The sequence below is a fragment of the Musca domestica genome, unplaced genomic scaffold (genome assembly GCF_030504385.1).
Source record: "Musca domestica strain aabys unplaced genomic scaffold, Musca_domestica.polishedcontigs.V.1.1 4, whole genome shotgun sequence".
In the NCBI taxonomy this organism is placed as follows: domain Eukaryota; kingdom Metazoa; phylum Arthropoda; class Insecta; order Diptera; family Muscidae; genus Musca; species Musca domestica.
Window position 1 is genome coordinate 15788455 of NW_026712328.1, and position 19014 is coordinate 15807468.

General features: G+C 35.1%; 1 long non-coding RNA gene across 1 annotated transcript in view; it reads right to left on the reverse strand.

The window, feature by feature from the left end:
• LOC131804246 (uncharacterized) overlaps positions 1-18391 on the reverse strand; it is a 32102-nt gene extending 13711 nt beyond the window's left edge. Inside the window, exon 1 of the long non-coding RNA XR_009343016.1 lies at positions 18266-18391. This is a non-coding gene — a long non-coding RNA (uncharacterized LOC131804246). The remainder of the gene's footprint in view (positions 1-18265) is intronic.
• Positions 18392-19014: the final 623 nt, after the last annotated feature.

Here is a 19014-nt window from a genome sequence, read left to right on the forward strand (position 1 = left end):
GTGTGAAACGCATCCATCTGAAACATTCGATATAAAATGGCTTTGTGGATTTCACATGTCGTTCCTTTAAAAGCTAGCTAACTGCATGGATCCCTTTAACGAAGTTTTTTTCTCATTTTTTGTTTTTGGGAAAATTCTATGAAAATCGATTTCCAGCCAACCTATCCATGCAGCGCCATCAAAGAGACCAATGAGGCGGATCTGGATACATTGAATTCACTTCAATATTGTGTTGTAATTGCATGTCGGCTGTCGTTATTGTAGTTGCTGTTGTTGTTGTTGTTGTTGGTGCTGCAATGTTATGTTGTCATTGTTGTATGGAAGCATTGTTGATACTTTACATGTATTAGCTATTGTTTTAGTATCCACTTCAGATAAGTAGACACCGATCGATTGATGTCGATACAAACTCATGTTTGACTTTGGCCAATATAAGTGTGCCTGTATATGGAAGAACAGTGTGTATGTGTGTGCGTGTTTGACAGACCCGCAATTTGTGTGGTAGATAGGTAGGTCGGATAGTCCAACACACTTACACCCGACTGGGTTCACACATCCTTATTCACATCCCGTATAACACAAGTCAACCAATGTCATATTGTCAAAATCGCAGCTTATTTACACATTTTACCACATAGCATAGTTCAACATACCCCGGGACAGAATCAATGAGCGCACCAACTCGACTTCTATATGTGTGTGTGTGTGTATGTGTATTGGTTGGGTATACGTGTGTACTGCAGCCATTTGTTCACTTTAATCCAAATTACATAGAATGTTACAATGCTGATGCTGCTCGTGTGCTGCCCGCTTGCTTGTGCGGCTTTTAATTAAGCGACTTTTAAATTTCGCCGCAACTCGAATAAATTAATGCGCAATCAAATCAAATTTCAATTGTGTGACAGCGAATAAATCTCTGACCACCGTATCTCGTCGGGAAGCGGGAAGTTATTATGTGCTGCGACCCAAATGTAAATATGACAAACATCAGACATCAAATGTCACAACTAACTCGAAGCGATTTGCTGTGCGATTTGATGAAAGATTAATTGGTTGTGGGTAAATGAATTACTAGTTAAGCCATTGCCGGACGAGGACACATCTTGATAATATGTTGATTCTCAAAGACATAATGATGGTAGCGCGCAATAATGTCGTTTGCGTTATGAGGTTGGTCATTTGACAAAAGAGTTATTGAATTTATGCGGATAACTATTGATTGTTGGTTAGGTTACAGGGAGGGGATATGTATTTGTGATTAGTTTTAAAGAAGAAATTTATTTGTTTACTTATATAATTTAGAATACGGAAAGGAAGAGAAAATTATATCGGATTGATCTGACTGATACCCTTCATCATAGTATGGACGGTGTATTAATTTTGTCATTCCGTTTGTAACACCCCGAAATATACATTTTAGACCCGACAAAGTATATATATTCTTGATTAGCATAAAATTCTATATCGATTTAGCGATGTCCGTCCGTCTGTCGAAATCACTTCAGCTTCCGAACGAAATTTAGTAGTTTGATAAAATTTACTCAGATGTGTGTTTGTTCTGCAGGATTTTATGGTATTGAAAATGGGCTATATGGGTCCACACTTTGGTATAGCCCCCCATGTAACTGTACCGACAGATTTAATGTTTTTATACCCTCCACCTTGGAAAGGAGGCTTTACTAACTTTGTCATTCCGTTTGTAACAACCCTAAATATTCACCATAGACCTCATAAAGTATACATAATCAGCATAAAATTCTAAGTCGATTTAACAATGTCCATCTGTCTGTCTGTTGAAATCAAGATACAGCCGATAAAATTTAGCACAACAATTTGTATTGTTCCTGGGGTGGTTGGTAGTGAAAATGAGATATATCGGTCCACGTTTTGGTATAACCCCCATATAACGGTACATCCCGATATTAGGTATTTTTATGATTTTTGCACCATTTTTTCATGGATTTGTTTAAAAATTTGTGTTTGTAGGGTATAATGGGTTCTCGTGTGGCGAAACATTGTATGAGTAGGTCCGCGGTTTGGCATATCACCCATACAAATAAACCTCCCAATATTCGGTATTTTTTGCCACATTTTTTCACGGATTTGTCTAAAAATCGGAATTTGTTGGCCATGATGGGTTGTAGCTCGTGTGGCGAAACATTGTATGTGTAGGTCCACGTTTTGGTATAGCCCCCTTATAACGGTACCTGCCGATATTCTATATTTTGATAAAAATTGGTATTTTTATTTCATAATGGGTTCTAGCCCGGTGGCAGAACATTGAATATTTAGTTCCACGTTTTCCTATAGCGCACATATAACGATACCTACCGATATTTGGCATTTTGATAATCCTAGTCACATTTACCCACATAATTGTTTCAAATTTGGTATTCTAGAAGATTTGATAGATGACAATCCTTAAAATATAATATTGTCTATAGAGGTTCCCGTTTTGGTATGGCCCCATATAACCGACTCATTAACTTTATGGTTTTTTGTTAAGTTTAACCGCATTATCCAAACAGAATTTTAAAGTGAAACACGCTTGAATTCAGATACTTTTACATAAAATGTTTCCGTTACCCTAAGGTAGAGAACTTCATGTTTTTTACTTGCTTTATTTATTTATTATTTTTTGGCTGTTTTATTTACAAATTTAACCCAAATTTGAAGTAAATTGGTGGCAGATGTTCCCATTATGTGAGAAAAATCATTGCATTGAACGGTTAATGTAGGTCTTAGGTTTGATATAAACCCTTTATAACTGTACCTGGAAATATTCGGTATTTTGGTGATTTTACAATTTGAAGTTCCAAATGGGTACTACAGCCTGTAACAGAAAATTGTTTCTACAGGTCTTCGTCTTCGTATAGCCCCCATATAATGACATCTCCCTAAATTCGGTATATTGAGGATTTAAGTGACATTATTTCCTGAAATCGTTTCAAATTTCATATTTGAAGTTCCTAATGGGTACTACCGTTTGTGACAGAAAGTTGCCTATGCAGGTCTATGTCTTCGAAGGCCTCAATATAACGGCAACTTCCTATAGTCAATATTTGACTTTTTTTTTTGAAAATTTGCAAATTTCTTCCAAATGGTGAAGGGGATTAAAAGTTTTTTTTTTTAATTTGCTAATTTTTTCCAAATGGTGGAGGGTATTAAAAGTTCTGCCCGGACATTTAGCCACAAGCCATACAATTTCAGAGAGCATTATTTTGCGTTCTATGTAAGTATCTCTCTTTATTGTCGCTGAGGAATGAAGCCCAAGCCACGGCAGCAAAATTAAATACATGGCGAACCATATATGTTACTAATGTGATCCACGAGATGTTAGGTAGTGTTTCTAATTCAGTAGTAAATTTATTAAATCTAAGGAATAACAAAAAACAAATAAGTGCAAATATAGCAAAGTGTAGGACTGGAGTGCCCACACCAAGAAGAATATAATTTTCTCGCCTGTCTAACCATTCAATAGAAGTCATTCACAGAATTTCCAACAGTAACAAGCAAATTTTAGACAATTTTTTACCCATAGGCCTCCGCCGAAAAGTCTGCAAAGAGGCCTTCGATTTAGCGATGTCCGTCCGTCTATCCGTCTGTGGAAATCACTCTAGCTTCCGAACGAATTGAAGTAGATTGATACAATTTTGCTCTAATGTATGTTATGTCTGTAGGAATTTTGGTATTGAAAATGGGCCATGTAGGTCCACGGAATAGTTTCAAATTTGGTATTGGAAGTTCAAAATAGATACTACAGCCTAAGACAGAAAATTGTCTGTACAGGTCCACGTCTTCGTATAGCCCCCATATAACGGCACCTTCCGATATTCAGCATTTTGATGATTTTAGCGAATTTATTCACCGGAATTGTTTCAAATTTGGTATTTGAAGTCCGTAATGGATACTACAGCCTAAGACAGGAAATTGTCTGTGCAGCTCCACGTCTTCGTATGGCCCCCATATAACGGTACCTGCCGATATTCGCTATTTTGATGATTTTAGCGACAGTATTCACCGGAATTGTTTCGAGTTTGGTATTTAGAGTTCGTAATGGATACTACAGCCTAAGACAGAAAATTGTCTGTGCAGGTCCACGTCATCGTATGGCCCCCCGTATAACGCCCCTACCGATATTCGGTGTTTTGATGATTTTAGCGACATTATTCACCGGAATTGTTTCAAATTTTGTATTTGAAGTTCGTAATGGATACTTCAGCCTAAGACAGAAATTTGTCTGAGCAGGTCCACGTCATCGTATGGCCCCCCGTATAACGCCCCTACCGATATTCGGTGTTTTGATGATTTTAGCAACACTATTCACCGGAATTGTTTCAAATTTTGTATTTGAAGTTCGTAATGGATACTTCAGCCTAAGACAGAAATTTGTCCGTGCCCCCATATAAGGGTACTTCCCGAAATTCGGAATTCTGATGATTTTAGCGACAATATTCATCAAAATTCTTTCAAATTTGGTATTTGATGTTCGTAATGGATGCTACAGCCTATGACAGGAGATTGTCTGTGCAGGTCTAGGTCTTCGCATAGCACCTCCCGGCATTCTGTATTTTGATTATTTTAAGCGACAGTATTCACTGGAATTGTTTTGAATTTGGTATTTGGAGTTCGTAATGGATACTACAGCCTAATACAGAAAATTGTCTGTGCATGTCCACGTCTTCGTATGGCCCCCGCATAACGGTCCTCCCGATATTCGGTGTTTTGATGATTTTAGCGACATTATTCATTATTTTGATGATTTTAGCGACATTATTGTTTCAAATTTGGTATTTGAACTTTGTAATGGATACTTCAGCGTAAGACAGTGCAGATCTACGTCTTCGTATAGCCTCCATACAAGGGTACATCCCGATATTCGTTATTTTTATGATTTTAGAGACATTATTTACCTTTTTTTTGAGTTTCGCATTTGAATATTGAAATGGCTTATGACGTATTTACCCTAATATAACAGTAAATACCAATCAGGTGCAAAAATGGACAATATCGGCCTTGTACATCGTAGTTCCCCCACAAACGGTCAAAATTCGAAAGAATTATTACCCTTATAAAATATGAAATAAGAGTTTAATTGTATTCAAATATCACACATCCAAATACTTCTACCAATACAAGAACTGCCGTGAAAATGGGATATATCGATTGACTCCTTAATGTACCTCCCCCACACGGTTCAATAAGCTCGTAAAACGCGAAATGAGCATCTGATTTCCTTCAAACTCGACACATCTCAATATTTATTTCAACACAAACAAATATCAATCCAGTCCTCAGGATGCTTACCACCCCCCCCCCCCCCAAAAGGGTCAAAATTTTGAATAATTGCATATCTACAAACACAAGATCTGTTAGGAATTTTGTAGATTTCTGACTACTCCTACTAACAAAACGCTAATAAAATGTGAAATAAGCCCAAGATTTATTTCAAGTTTCGCATATCCCAACATTTTTACAAACGAATGATACTCGCACACCTCTTTTGGTAGATTTCTCATAACTATGGAATATATTGGTCACTCCTTTTGGTTCCTTCAAAATTTTTCCATAAAACTCGAAAAAATGTCGAATTTAGATCCAGATCCATATCTGGAACCTGACGCACATTGAAACATCTTCCAAAAATTACCATATATCTCAAATAACGCGAAAAATGTAGAAATATTTATATCTGACATAGGTCGTGTATGAAATTGAAAATATTGGCCGACTCCTTCAGTACCATCCCAATAAAAGGCCAACATTTAATAATCACAACGCAAGTCAAAATTTAGTTTGATAAACAGACATTGGCGGAGATTATACATATGTCGGCAAAACCGACTAAAACTTTCGAAGGAAAATATCCACTTTTTTATACAAAATATTAAAAAATTCAAAAGTTTAACTTTGGTAGTATGAGGTAATGAAATTGCCTCCATCCGTTCATACCTTACAGGACTTTGATTAAGATAAAATGATTCAGAACCAATGTGCAGTGTGAAACGAGAAATGGAGAGTATCATCAAAGATTATCCCCTGTATTTTAAATAATATATAATATAGACATACACCAACCTTAAATGGATATGTCTAATTTCACGTATTCTTCTCGCAGCCAAAAACTTTATTGGGAATTATTTTAAATCGCGCTCTCGAAAGAAATAGTTGATGGTGGCTAAGTGGTCTGAAATCATAGCATTTACGACGTTAGTACTAAGATGTCCCTATGACGAAAAAGTCATCTGCAGATTCGAAAAGTTTTGTTAGTGGTGACAGAAAAGAAATTAGAATTCAGCTTCCGAACTGCAAAAGGGAAGTAGTTCTCATATACTTGATTCTGCGTAGCGGATATGGGAAACTAGCCATTACGAACCAAGCAACTGCACAGTGAGATACAGATCTGAACGAGTTCTCGATCTAGATATCTGTACGCACAGTGAATTGTCGTTCAGAGCCCGAACAGAGATATAACAAGTCTTCTACTACCTGTACCTCAAATCGTCTACAACTACACCCTACACTTTGTCTACAACCCAAACACCAATATCATAATTTCCGCTTGCCTTCAATTCACCTGTAACCCGATAACTTCTATTTCGTCTTCTTCCCGAACTCCAGTGTATTTTCCAATTACATACAACTCGTCACCACCGGACTTCCCGATCAGAGTACCAATTATCTCCAAATAATCTGCACCCAAACACCAACATCATAATTCCCGATCTGAGCATAATACCTTATTACATGCACTTCGTCTACAACCTGAGTATCAACAACGTTATTCGATTACAGGCAAATCGTCCACAACTTGACATCCCTACAATGTAGTTCCCCATTATTTTCAAACGTCATCAAAGGGAATATCAATTCTAGTATTTTCGATTTGCTACTAAAGGACGAAATGTACACTTCCCATTACAGAATAAGAACAATTTAGAACTCTAGTTAGATAACCCATATTTGTTGCATGAGAAAGTTTTCCAAGTTAACTGATAGTTGATGACCTAACAACATCTTTCCAGGTTTTCAATGTATCACATCTAACCTTGAATGATAGTTCAATTAAAACAAAGATAAATCCTCATTAATTAAAATATATAAAATAAAACTATTAAAAAGTAGCTAATTTCGGCCGGGCCGAATTTTAATATGGAAGGAACTTGAAAAATGTATAAAAAAAGTCGAAAAATACCGCTCAAATTTAACCCTTTATATGGGGTCTTCACAAAGTTGTGGTCCTGCATAAGTACAGGCTGTAGTACCTATTACGAACTTCAAATACAAACTTTTGAAGCAATTCCGGTGAATAATGTCGCTAAAATCATGAAAATACCCAATATCTGGGGTATCGTTATATGAGTGCTAAACTAAAACGTTGACCTAAGTAGACAACTATTTTCCAAGAGGTAAAGTACTTAGAAGGAACTCCTTGTGCGGATTTTCAGATAAATCAATTGAAAATTTTGGCTACAATCATGAAAATACCGAATATGGGGGTGTATCGTAGACCTACATATACAAATCTCTTCCAAGGGGTAAAGTACTCACAAAAAACGCTAGCGTGATTACAACAGACTGACAGAAGAAGGACGAACAGGGCGAAATCGTCTTAGAATTTTACGCCAATCAAGAATATATGTACTTTGTTGGGTCTAAAATTATTATTTCGATGAGTTACAAACGGAATGACAAACATAATAAACCCTCCATACTATGTATGGTGGAGGGCATACAGAATTGGTTTATTACTAACTAGAAATGTTATAATATGGGAAAATTAAATTGCTTCGATTTTTTCCAAATCCCTGCCAGTTATGTACATTTTGAAACAAATTTCCCTCTGTTACATTAATACTCCGCGAAAACGATTGTATATCATATTTCACATCTTTCACCACTGCCCTCTGGTTGCGTATTAGTAATTCACACCTCTATCAGAAATTCCTCATACGCCACCATGGAATACAAAACACTAACTTGGCTGGTAAATGGTGCTATTACTAAATAGTATGTAATTTCAAACCTACCATTTCGAATGATTCCAAAAAAATGGACACTTTTATATTTTTCATTCCTATCTGTTAACGCCAAACAGCGGCGAACAATTTCCATGGGATAATATTCCCCGACCGACTCAGTCCACCATTCAATGTTACGGAAATCTGTCACAGCTTCAAACAACGACAAAACGAAACACAAGCCGTCAAAAACAAAAAAAATAGACAAAGTATGTGCTCTTCATAAATCATCGTGAAACTTGAAACCTTTTGCGGGCATTATGCTTAAATAGCGCAAAACCGATTTGTCACCTGTACTTTTGGAAAAAGACAAATGTCTGAAAAAACACTCCGGAAAAATATGAAACTTCAAATCACTGGGAAAACCACAAAACCCACCACAAAGTTCACACGCCCCCATTACAGTGGGCATTGAAATTATGTGAAATATTTGTTTGGAAATAAATTATATTGTTTGAAACTTCGTTAATAGGTTGATGGCCGGATTATCATTTATGAAAGAAGATTAAATAAAAAAGACTAATAATATTTTATCACAAATAATATATTGAGATAAGGACAAAGACATAAATAAATATAATAAGATGGAACATCTCGTTGTTGATATGTTTTAGAATATAGCTTTTGGATTTCGATAACTACTTAAAAGCTAACAAGTAAAAAGGCTGTAAGTTCGGCCGGAAGGAACTTTGAACACTCTCCACCATTTGGAACGAATTTGGAAATTTTCAAAAAAATAAAATCCGTTAAAAATTCTGTTAATATTTAAAAAACACCGAATAGGGTAAGTGTGCCTAAGTTCGGCATGTCCCAGTAGTCGGCACTTTTTATTTTTAAGCCCATATAAATGAAACTATTATAACTAAATTATTTTGTTTACTTCAAATATATTGTCAGCTATCTTTGTGTACAATTTCGCAAAGAAAAGATGATTTATTCTAATAAAAATTAAATTTTTGTCTGTGAAGGTCCTCAACAATTCATATTCTTAAGAAAAGTGCAATAAAGACGTCAAATCGGTCTAAATAAACAAAAATATTATATTTTAATGAAATAATTTATTATTATTATTAATTATTCTTACAAAAAAATTAGTATGCCGACTGTTGGGAAATGCCATAGCGACAATTGGCAAGTGGTGCCGACCACTGGCAAAAAAGCATTGTTTTAATAAAACTACAAATTTATGAAATTTAATAAAAAGTTATTAAAACTTTATTTATTATTGCAAAAACTATACAAAATTTCGAATCTAAATAAAATAACTTTTATTAATTGAAATGTTCCACTCAGAATGGTGAGCGATTAAAAACGCGAAAATCCTAAAAGTGTCGACTACTGGTACACTTACCCTATATCCGTTAAATAGGGGTCGATACGAAGACGTGGACCTGCATAGGCAACTTTTGTCATAAGCCATTATAATATTCAAATACGAAAAAAAAGAAATCCGGTGAATAATGTGCCTAAAATCATCAAAATACAGAATATAGGGAGGTGCTGATGTATGGACCCTATACAAAGACCTGGACCTACATAAATAATTATCTGTCAAAGACTATATTTCCCATTACGAACTCCAAATACGAAATTTGAAACAATTCCGGTGAATATGTCATTAAAATCATCAAAATATCGAATATTGGGAGGTACCGTCATATGGAGGCAATACGAAGATGCGGGCCTGCATATGCATTTTTTTGTCATAGGCTGTATTACCCTTTACGAATTCTCACTACGAAATTTAAAACAACTTCGGTGAATAAGGTCCCTAAAATTATCGACATATCGGGGGGTAACGTTTTATGTGGACTATACGATATCGTGGACCTATATAGACAATACTGCAGTCAAAAAACTGATCTGTGCAAAATTTTAGCTTCCTATATTTATTCGTTTTGACACTAGCGTGATTACAACAGACGGCCGAAATCTGAATCGTCTTAGAATTTTACACTATCTGTTGGAGGCATTATAAGTTTGAGTGGGCCACGTAGGAAAGTATATATAAGCATATATTCCTATCTCGCTGAGCTGAGCGGATCTAGCTAGGTATGTCCGTCTGCCCATGGTAATTTGTAATCACTCTACAGGTCGCAATTATGACCCGATATTCACAACATTTAGCATGTAGCTGATAGCTGATTCCTTCTACCAACAACTTACAGGCGATATCCGAAATCCGAACTTCTGGCTTTTTTATGCTGATTTCGTTGACCAATATTGCCAAATATTGTAGACAAGCAAATCATATAAATTTGGAGATAGAGAGAGGCCTCTTGCCTTTGGAGATGATCGCAAAATATTTAGGAGTTCAAATTAACCATTGGATTATATTTAGCTGTAAAATGGACCACAACAACTAACAGCACGACGGATTGCGTAAATATTGTGCAAATGTTCCTGGGCAAAATGTTAAGGGTAATATCTAAGAAGTGTTCCGTGACATAATTTCAAAAGCGAAATCTTCCAAAACGGATTTGGACACAAGGGGGCTTCTAACATATTGTAGTGTTGTAAGATATCACATCGGACCTGCACGCATATAGCCTTTGCTTACTTGTTATGTCTAAAATTATTATTTCGATGAGTTACAAACGGAATGGCGAACTTAATATATCATCCATGTATGTATGGTGAAGGGTATAAAAAAAATTTAACTAAATCTGTTAAGTAATAAAGCAGGACTTCCGGACCGAACTTTTGACATCCTTCACCATTTATAATACAAAAAAATCTACGGACCCTGAATAAAATTTTAAAAAGAAAGAATATATATACTTTGTGGTTCTACATAGAATATCCGGAATGTTGATACCCTCCGTATTAATATACTCTCCATATTACGATGGATGGTGTAGAAAATATTCGAATTGTTTCAAATGTTTCACATTTCCAAGAATCATACAATCTATGCGATGGTGAGCTCCTTTTAATAATACAATTTTTTAACATTAAACATTTCATATAAACCTTATATACAATTTTTCGAAACTGCTTTCCGATCAACAAGGGGACGTACTAAGCCATCACATAATAATTTTAAAAAAAATTAAAATAACCCATTTTCGATACACTTGCCTGTACCCCATTTTATTTGTTCCACTGTGCCTCCAGAGATGAGTGAATGACACCTATACATAATACTTAAGCGTAAATGCTGTATGCAAACGCTCAGACAATGATATATACTCGGTTGTATCTAAAAGATATACTGACATACACACGCATACCCCGACATTCTTTGATATTTCGGAACACAAACAAAACCCCGAAAAAGGTGATAAAAATGAACGCACACTCCCGGTGAGTTGGTGCTTGTTTGTGTAAGTGTACACTTTATCGTTGTACTGCTCCTCATCAGTGTGTCTATGTTTTTTCGGGAACAAAATACAAGCTTTACAAACATTCATAAAAAACAACAACCAACAGCATCATCAGCGGCATACACATCATGTTTACTCATCAGCATCATCGTCATCGCTGTGACAGTCCAAAGTATCATCATTATCGTGACTGCCATCGTCATTATCATTGTCATGAGCCAGCCAGCTCTATTGCCAAGGACAACAATACGACGACTGCATCTTTGAACTGTGTTGTTTGTGTATACCCACGGTGAGCATATCATCAGCGTATCGGCACCACGGCCAACAAATACTAGCAGTCATCTACAAATGGGGACCATCACCGACCCACCCCGCCATCCGCAACTGAGTGAAATTCAGTAGCTTTAGCCATCATCTTCATCATCAACAGTGGGAATGAACATCATTGACGTGGTTTTTGCCATTTAGTTTACAAACCAACCAACATTACAAATATGTCAACTGTGGCAATTTATAAACGGTAATATATGCATAACGGCAACAATAACAAAAACAGGAGCGAAATGCCAGCGCAACATCGGGGCATGGCTTCCAACAACATTGACGATGTCAACGACATCATCTACATCAACAACTACGGGCGACAGTGACGGTGACGGTGACATGCAACACACAAACACACACACCAAGTAAGCCCGAACAAAATGGATCGTTTAATTTTGTTTTCATAAGGACACTGCGGCGGAGTAGAACAACAATAACAACAATTTGTTTTCGTAACCCTATGCCCGATACGGCAGTTAATATTAATATATTCCCTAAACCAGAACACCGGAGGTAATGACAACCGTCCGCTATTTGCCGAAGACCAAATCACATTTACGACCATGTGATGAACAAACGACAACAAAAAAACACACTCTTCCACAAACAAAAACATGCTGAGGTAAAGAGCTCGATAATGATATGGGGAAAAGCCGCTGATTCAGATGAACGAGTTGCAAATAGAGAGGTACGTTTGCAAACAATTGTTGAGAGAATACATCTTTAGATGATTGATTTGCAGTAGAATATTGCGATTGATCGAGGGCACAAACCTCTCCGTTGATTGTTTAATGTGAATAATATTAATTCTTCCCGAGAAATATGTCGCTCTCTAAGCCATACGTTAGATCTAGCCCAACTTTCATTGTAACCACAATGAAGGGCAGTAAAGTGTACAAATTCGTTATAATTTTGAGATATATAGTTCCCGTGAAATGAAAATAAAAACGTGAAAAGTAACGTGATTTCTACAGACATACATCGCTAAATCGCCATATAATTTTGGTTTAATCGGGGTCTCCGACGAATATTTCTAGGTGTTGCAAATATAATGTACCTTCCATTATATGACGGATGATTTAAAAATATTCATAGCACCGAATAAGTATTGTATACAATAAGTTTGGTTAAGACAAGTGAAGGACATTCTATATATCTATGTATATAAAAATCAATTGTTGTTCGTTGGTAATGGAATCAGTTGAGAACGGGTGGAACGATTTGAATAATTTTCGTCATACCCCGAGTTAGGTTTTTAAAGAAAAAAATATTGACCACGACTACTTTTACGCCCACTATTTCGATTTATCTAAAATCCTTATATTTGCCAAAATAATGAAGATAACGGTTTGAGAATTATTACACGAGATGCTGTTGGCTTTCCATCCAACCCTAAGTACTTATTTAGGGGCTGAGGAACGCGCCTACTTTTAAATCTATCTCTCTATATGTAAAAGAAAGTTGTGTTAGTTACTACACTTATAACATAAATTTCGCCGCTCTGATTTTAACGATTCAGACAAATTCGGAATTGCCTCTTGGCAGAAAAGAATAAAATCCAAAAAATCTCGTTAAAATGTGAAATTTGAACATTTTCATTTTGACTTTTAAAATGTACAATAGTAATGTTTTATATTGTATATTTTTTTCTATTTTGAATTACTATTTTCAAATGTACATTTGTAGTGTTTTTTTTTTTTTTTTTTTTTTTGATGATGTAGGTTTTTTTGGGTAGTATAAAGCCACAACGGATAAAACTGTTCTTTATAGATTTTATGTATTTATTCGTATTACCCAATAAATACATAAAATCTATAAATAACAGGTTTATCCGTTGTTGCTTTATATGAAAATTCTATGGAATTTCAATGGAATCGAATTTCAAAATAATAGTACATTCTACCGACAAACTTCGTAAGGACCTTTAAAAATTTGCCGCAAAAAACAATCAGCGAACCGGTTGAAGATTCTTTTTCTTTTTTCTATATTGAAGTGTAAATTTTTTTGTTGTTTTGAATTCTGAATGAATAATATTAAAAATGAAATGAGGGCGCAATACGATGTTAAATGCTTTCTACTCTAGGACCTACATCGTGCTTCAGCTGGAAGATGCCAAAACTTTTAAACAAACAAAAATGACCGAAAAAGCGTTATGGGGTTAATTTCAAAAAGTGGACCTGCTTTTCTCATATGACAATAAATTGTCAAATGAGAACACAAAATGCAAAATACATTGGGACTGCAATCAGTCAAATACCGACTATAAAGGACGAAAAATATAAATTCTTCCTAAACATTCAAGATACCTTTAATCGCTTTGGTAGGTCATGATATGGGCCATAACCCCCGATAACGGAACATCCCGATTTCAAATATATTCTACATTTTAACCATATTTTCCGAACTAGTTTTAGCTTATGTTGATAATTTAAGAAGAATCCATCTTTGCAAAAAATGATCACGTTTTGGTATCACCATAATATGATTTAAGACATTTTCGGGGTCTTGGCCACTTTTTTAATTTTTTTGGCCCTTATTTGACATCTTTGTTTCTAAGGGGGAAGAAAACCTCTTCTTATAAAATTTTTATTTATTTAAGTATAGTCCCCACATTAGTATACCCCTAAGTCCACTTTCCCAACAAATGTGTGGTCAGAAAAGAAAATTTGGTATTCTATTGAATTTGTAACCCGCAAGAGAATATTGGTTGGGAACGTAGATTTGGGATGCACGTCTATATGAAATAAACTCCGAAATGTCAATCTGGGACTCATTCAGTCGGAAATTGTGGCAGAAACATGAAAAAAATACGAAAATATAAAGTAACTTTATTGGATATCCACCGCACAATTTAAATGACCAACAATTAATGCCTATCTTAGGGTAATCGGAGCAAACGAATATTTTTTTTGGCTATTCTGGCAACATTCTGCCTTCAAATATGAGGTGGACAAAACTAAATACCACACAGTACGGGATTTTAAACGTTGGAAATACAAATTTCAAATTATAGCTCATTTGAATGCTTTTTACAATACCAAAAATCGAGCTGTATTTTCACATGGGGCTATTATAGATGTTCTTTATCATATAGGTATTTAACACTCAAATTAAAGCCTATAGCTGAAAAATAAGATCAGACTATTCAAAATATATAAAACCGGTGGTAATTATAATTTTTGCCATGAATATTCATTATACCCTACAACACTATGTGTTGGGGGTATTATAAGTTTGATTGGGCCAAAAATTATGTAACACCACGAAATATTGGTTTCCCACATAGGAAAGTATATATGGATCATCCTAGCTCGCCGAGCTGAGTCGATCTAGCTATGTATGTCCGTCCGTCCGTCTGTCCGTCTGTCCGTCTGTCCATGTTAATTTGTAATCACTCTACAGGTCGCAATTATGGCCCGATCTTCACGAAATTTGGAATGGAGGTCGGGGTAGGGCCAGAATAGAACCCTATTCCTTTTTGAGATGATCGCCAAATGTTTAGGGGTTGAAATGGACCAAATACTGAAAAAATGTCGGATTTTGCAGTAGCTATAGAGGTCGCAATTATAGACCAATCGACGTGGAGTTTCGCATTTAGCTAGAGTTTAGGACGGGGAAGAAGCCTACCAATTTGGGTGGTCATCGGATAATATTTAGCGCGTAAAATAGACCATATATTTTGTGTTGAAAAAATTCAAAATTTTTCATTAAACCGCGAATATTTTAAATCCTGGCGAAATCACAAAGCCATGAGAAGGTTACTTCTGACCTTTACATTGATGTTAACATCCAACAAATCGGATATATAGCAAAATATGTGCGATATATATGTCTATCAAAGAAGATATGCTTGAAAGATCTCTTATATGTCAAGAACGGCTGAACTGATTTCGACAGTTCTCATTAATTCAGAATGGCCTCTTGGCAGGAAAGAAAAAACGTCTAAAAAAATCGCATAAAAATATCTCTCTAAAGATGAAAATATTGATTTTGTAAAATTTTCTCATATTTTTTCAATTTTGTCATATTTTTGGCATATTTTCATTTTGAATTAAACATTTGGTAATATTTCTACAGCTAACAAAACTAAGTATTTAGAATATCAGGATATCATATACAGATCGCATTTATGGCCCGATCCATACGAAATTTTGCATGGGGATAAGATGAGGGTCAGAATAGAAGCCTACTCTTTTTGGAGATGATCGCCATATATTTAGGGATTGAAATGGACCAAAAAACTGCAAAATTGTCGGCAGGTCGTAATTATCGCCCGATCCTTACGCACATTTGAAAGGGGGTTACCGGACATTGCAAAAGCCAAGCAGTTTTGGATGGCCATTCAAAAATATTTAATGTGTGAAATAGTTTGCCAACTTTGGTAGACAAAATACGAAAATGTCCATTCCAGGGACTTTTTCGAGAATTCACAAATACAGGAAAGACGCACTTCTGACTATTTCGTTAACGAATATAGTCAAATGTCTGTATCTCATATAGATGCGTTTCAGTCAAAAACCAATAATAAATGTTAATCTTTTGCCACATCTAAGAAATTATAGGTCTTTGGGAAATATTGGTTCCAGATCTAGGAAAACCATTTAAGTGCAACATCTACCAATAAATTGGAAATGAGCAAATTAGTTTAAGTTGCTATTATTCGAAAATTAGAGAACGAAACCTGATGGTTTTCTTTTATAATTTGTCACAATATCTTGTGGAATTCTTTCGAGTATCTCGCCTATATAAAATGTATCGTTTATTATAGTGTTGTAGGGTATTCAACGGTCGGCCCCGCTCGACTGTAGCCTTTGCTTACTTGTTTATATTTAGTCATGGAGTCATTACTCATAATCAAGTCATTGCTCATAATTATAAACAAAATTGTGCCTCCTACATAAGTCAGATCTGTGATTTATTATGCTTTAAAGACTAATTTTTGTTCGACAACAACTACAAACAGCTTTAAAAAATAAGCTCGTTAAAGAAGCTGAAAAGAATTGAGTATGCAGTAACATCGGCAATATTACAGTTAACAATACGGGGATTAGTTTGGAGGAAATTGTCTTCCAGCGAGTCACCGAAGGTGTCTCTTTGGTCCTTATTACCAAATATGGTTAAAAACACCTTTAAACGTGAAAAGGTTCTACCATTGGATACAGAAGGCATCAGAAGCCTAGATCTTAGCGAAAGGCGTAAAAACTATATGTGGCCGAGCTTTTTAATCCCCTTCACCACTATTACCTTAAACTTAAAAAATTCCGAAAATCGGGAAGTACCATCATTTGAGGCTATACCAATTAGTGAACCTCAATCGAACATTTTTGCAAGGAGGGAACAGACCTACAGAGATCCCGAATTTCCATGTTTCAGCAAACTTGGTGCGAAATTGTGGAGGAAACCTTAAAAATATCGAACAACGAGAGGCTCCGTTATATGTTGACTATACCTAAACGTGGACCAAAAAAATATGTCTAAATTAAATAATGTGGACTCTATAGTGATTTCAACAGACGGACATTGTTAAATCGCTCTATGATTTTATTTTGATCAGGAATATTTGGAATATTTATATTTCGAGGTGTAATATACCATCCACTGTATGGTGGAGGGTAAAAAATACATTTTTTTTTTTGGTTTAAGGCCGTATCTTATGCAAGTTTATGCAAACTTCTACTGCAATGCATTGGGAAAGATGATGTCAAAGACAAAGTTATTCTTTATCAAATTTTACTATAGGTCGCCAAAGAAAATGAGTTTCTATTTCTAATCAAGAAAGTATTTTTATCGATGTTTACAAAAAAAAAAAACAATATTTCCAATATTTTCTAATTTGCCCTCTTCCTTTGAGGTGGTGCATGAAAGTAACAAAATTTCGTTTTAGGTAGAAAATGTCATTTAAAATTAATATAATTTATATAGTAAAATCCTGTAAAAAAGTAAAAGTCGGGCGTACAAAAAAGTGTTTACACCAACCCTAGATACCGGTTATAATTGAAACTATACCTCCCATATATTGCTACTATGAATCTATTTCCACTTAATTCGATGATATCTCAATTTAAAGGACGTTTAATTTAAAACAAATATTTTGGAGCTATAGCTATATTTGATCTAATTTTCACGAAACTCCATCTTTGAGTTGATATTGAACTTTTGCTGCACAATAAACTTAAAATTGGGTAAAGATATAAAGGGAGGCATATCCAAATCTGAAACGATCTCGATAAAATTTAGCAATGGCATTTCTTTGCTCTAACCAAATTCAATGAAGTCATTCCTTGGGCCAAACAAATGACTTGTGCAAAATTTCAACTTGCACGGAAAATAAATACGACGACGAATGTTTACAAAAATATATGGACAGTCAGACATACAGGCATAAATCAAATTTTATAGGAAGAAATATTCTGTCTGGATATCATAACAATTTGAGAATCACCACAATTGAGAAGCAAAATGTTAATAAACATATTTTCGGTTTCCAATGGTGTTCAATTACATACCGTAAAAAATAATTCATCAATAAGTAATAACTCCGAATATGGCTAAAGCCTTAGTACACAGACAAGAAGTATATATTATACATACCTGATTGCGCCTGACATTGCGCGGAAGTGGTTGTTAACTCAGCATCATGCAGAGATGTTCCAGTTCCTAGAAATTATTTTCAGACGATCGCACAGGAAACGAGTATTATAATATCAAAAGCCTAAGAAACTTGTCAAAAACAATAAGAATAAAATAAATGGAATTGCGGAATACACTTAATAGATATTACCTTTTTTTTTACAATGTACAATTTCAATACATTTTGACAAATAAAGCATTGAGTTATTCTTTAGCCAATAAAATTTAAGAGCGTAACCTATAATTCGACGTAGCGTACCAAAATATTCAACAAACGTACGGGCACTGACGAAACACATTTTGGACGTATCGAATTATGTATACCTACTGTACCCATATGGATGATGATATAACAGATAAAACAAGGGAAAAAGCAGTTAAGTTTTTTCTTTATATTCTTCACTAGTTGGAAAATAACTCATGTAAAAATATATCTTTTAATGGCGAAATTAGAGTATTCGAGGAATATCGGAAGGATGTGATGGAAAAACGTTGACCTATATAACAAACCTTTAGGAAATCCAAACAAAGACATAGAAGTATAAAAATGAGGCAAGACAGAGTCAAAATATTGTCAGCAGGGATATCATATCAACATAATCACCAATGTTAAGTTATTTTAACTGAAAATACAATTTTCAATTAATTGAAAACTTCAGTGGAATACAATTTTGTGCCCAGATTTTTGGTTTACAGAAAATGTTTTTCGT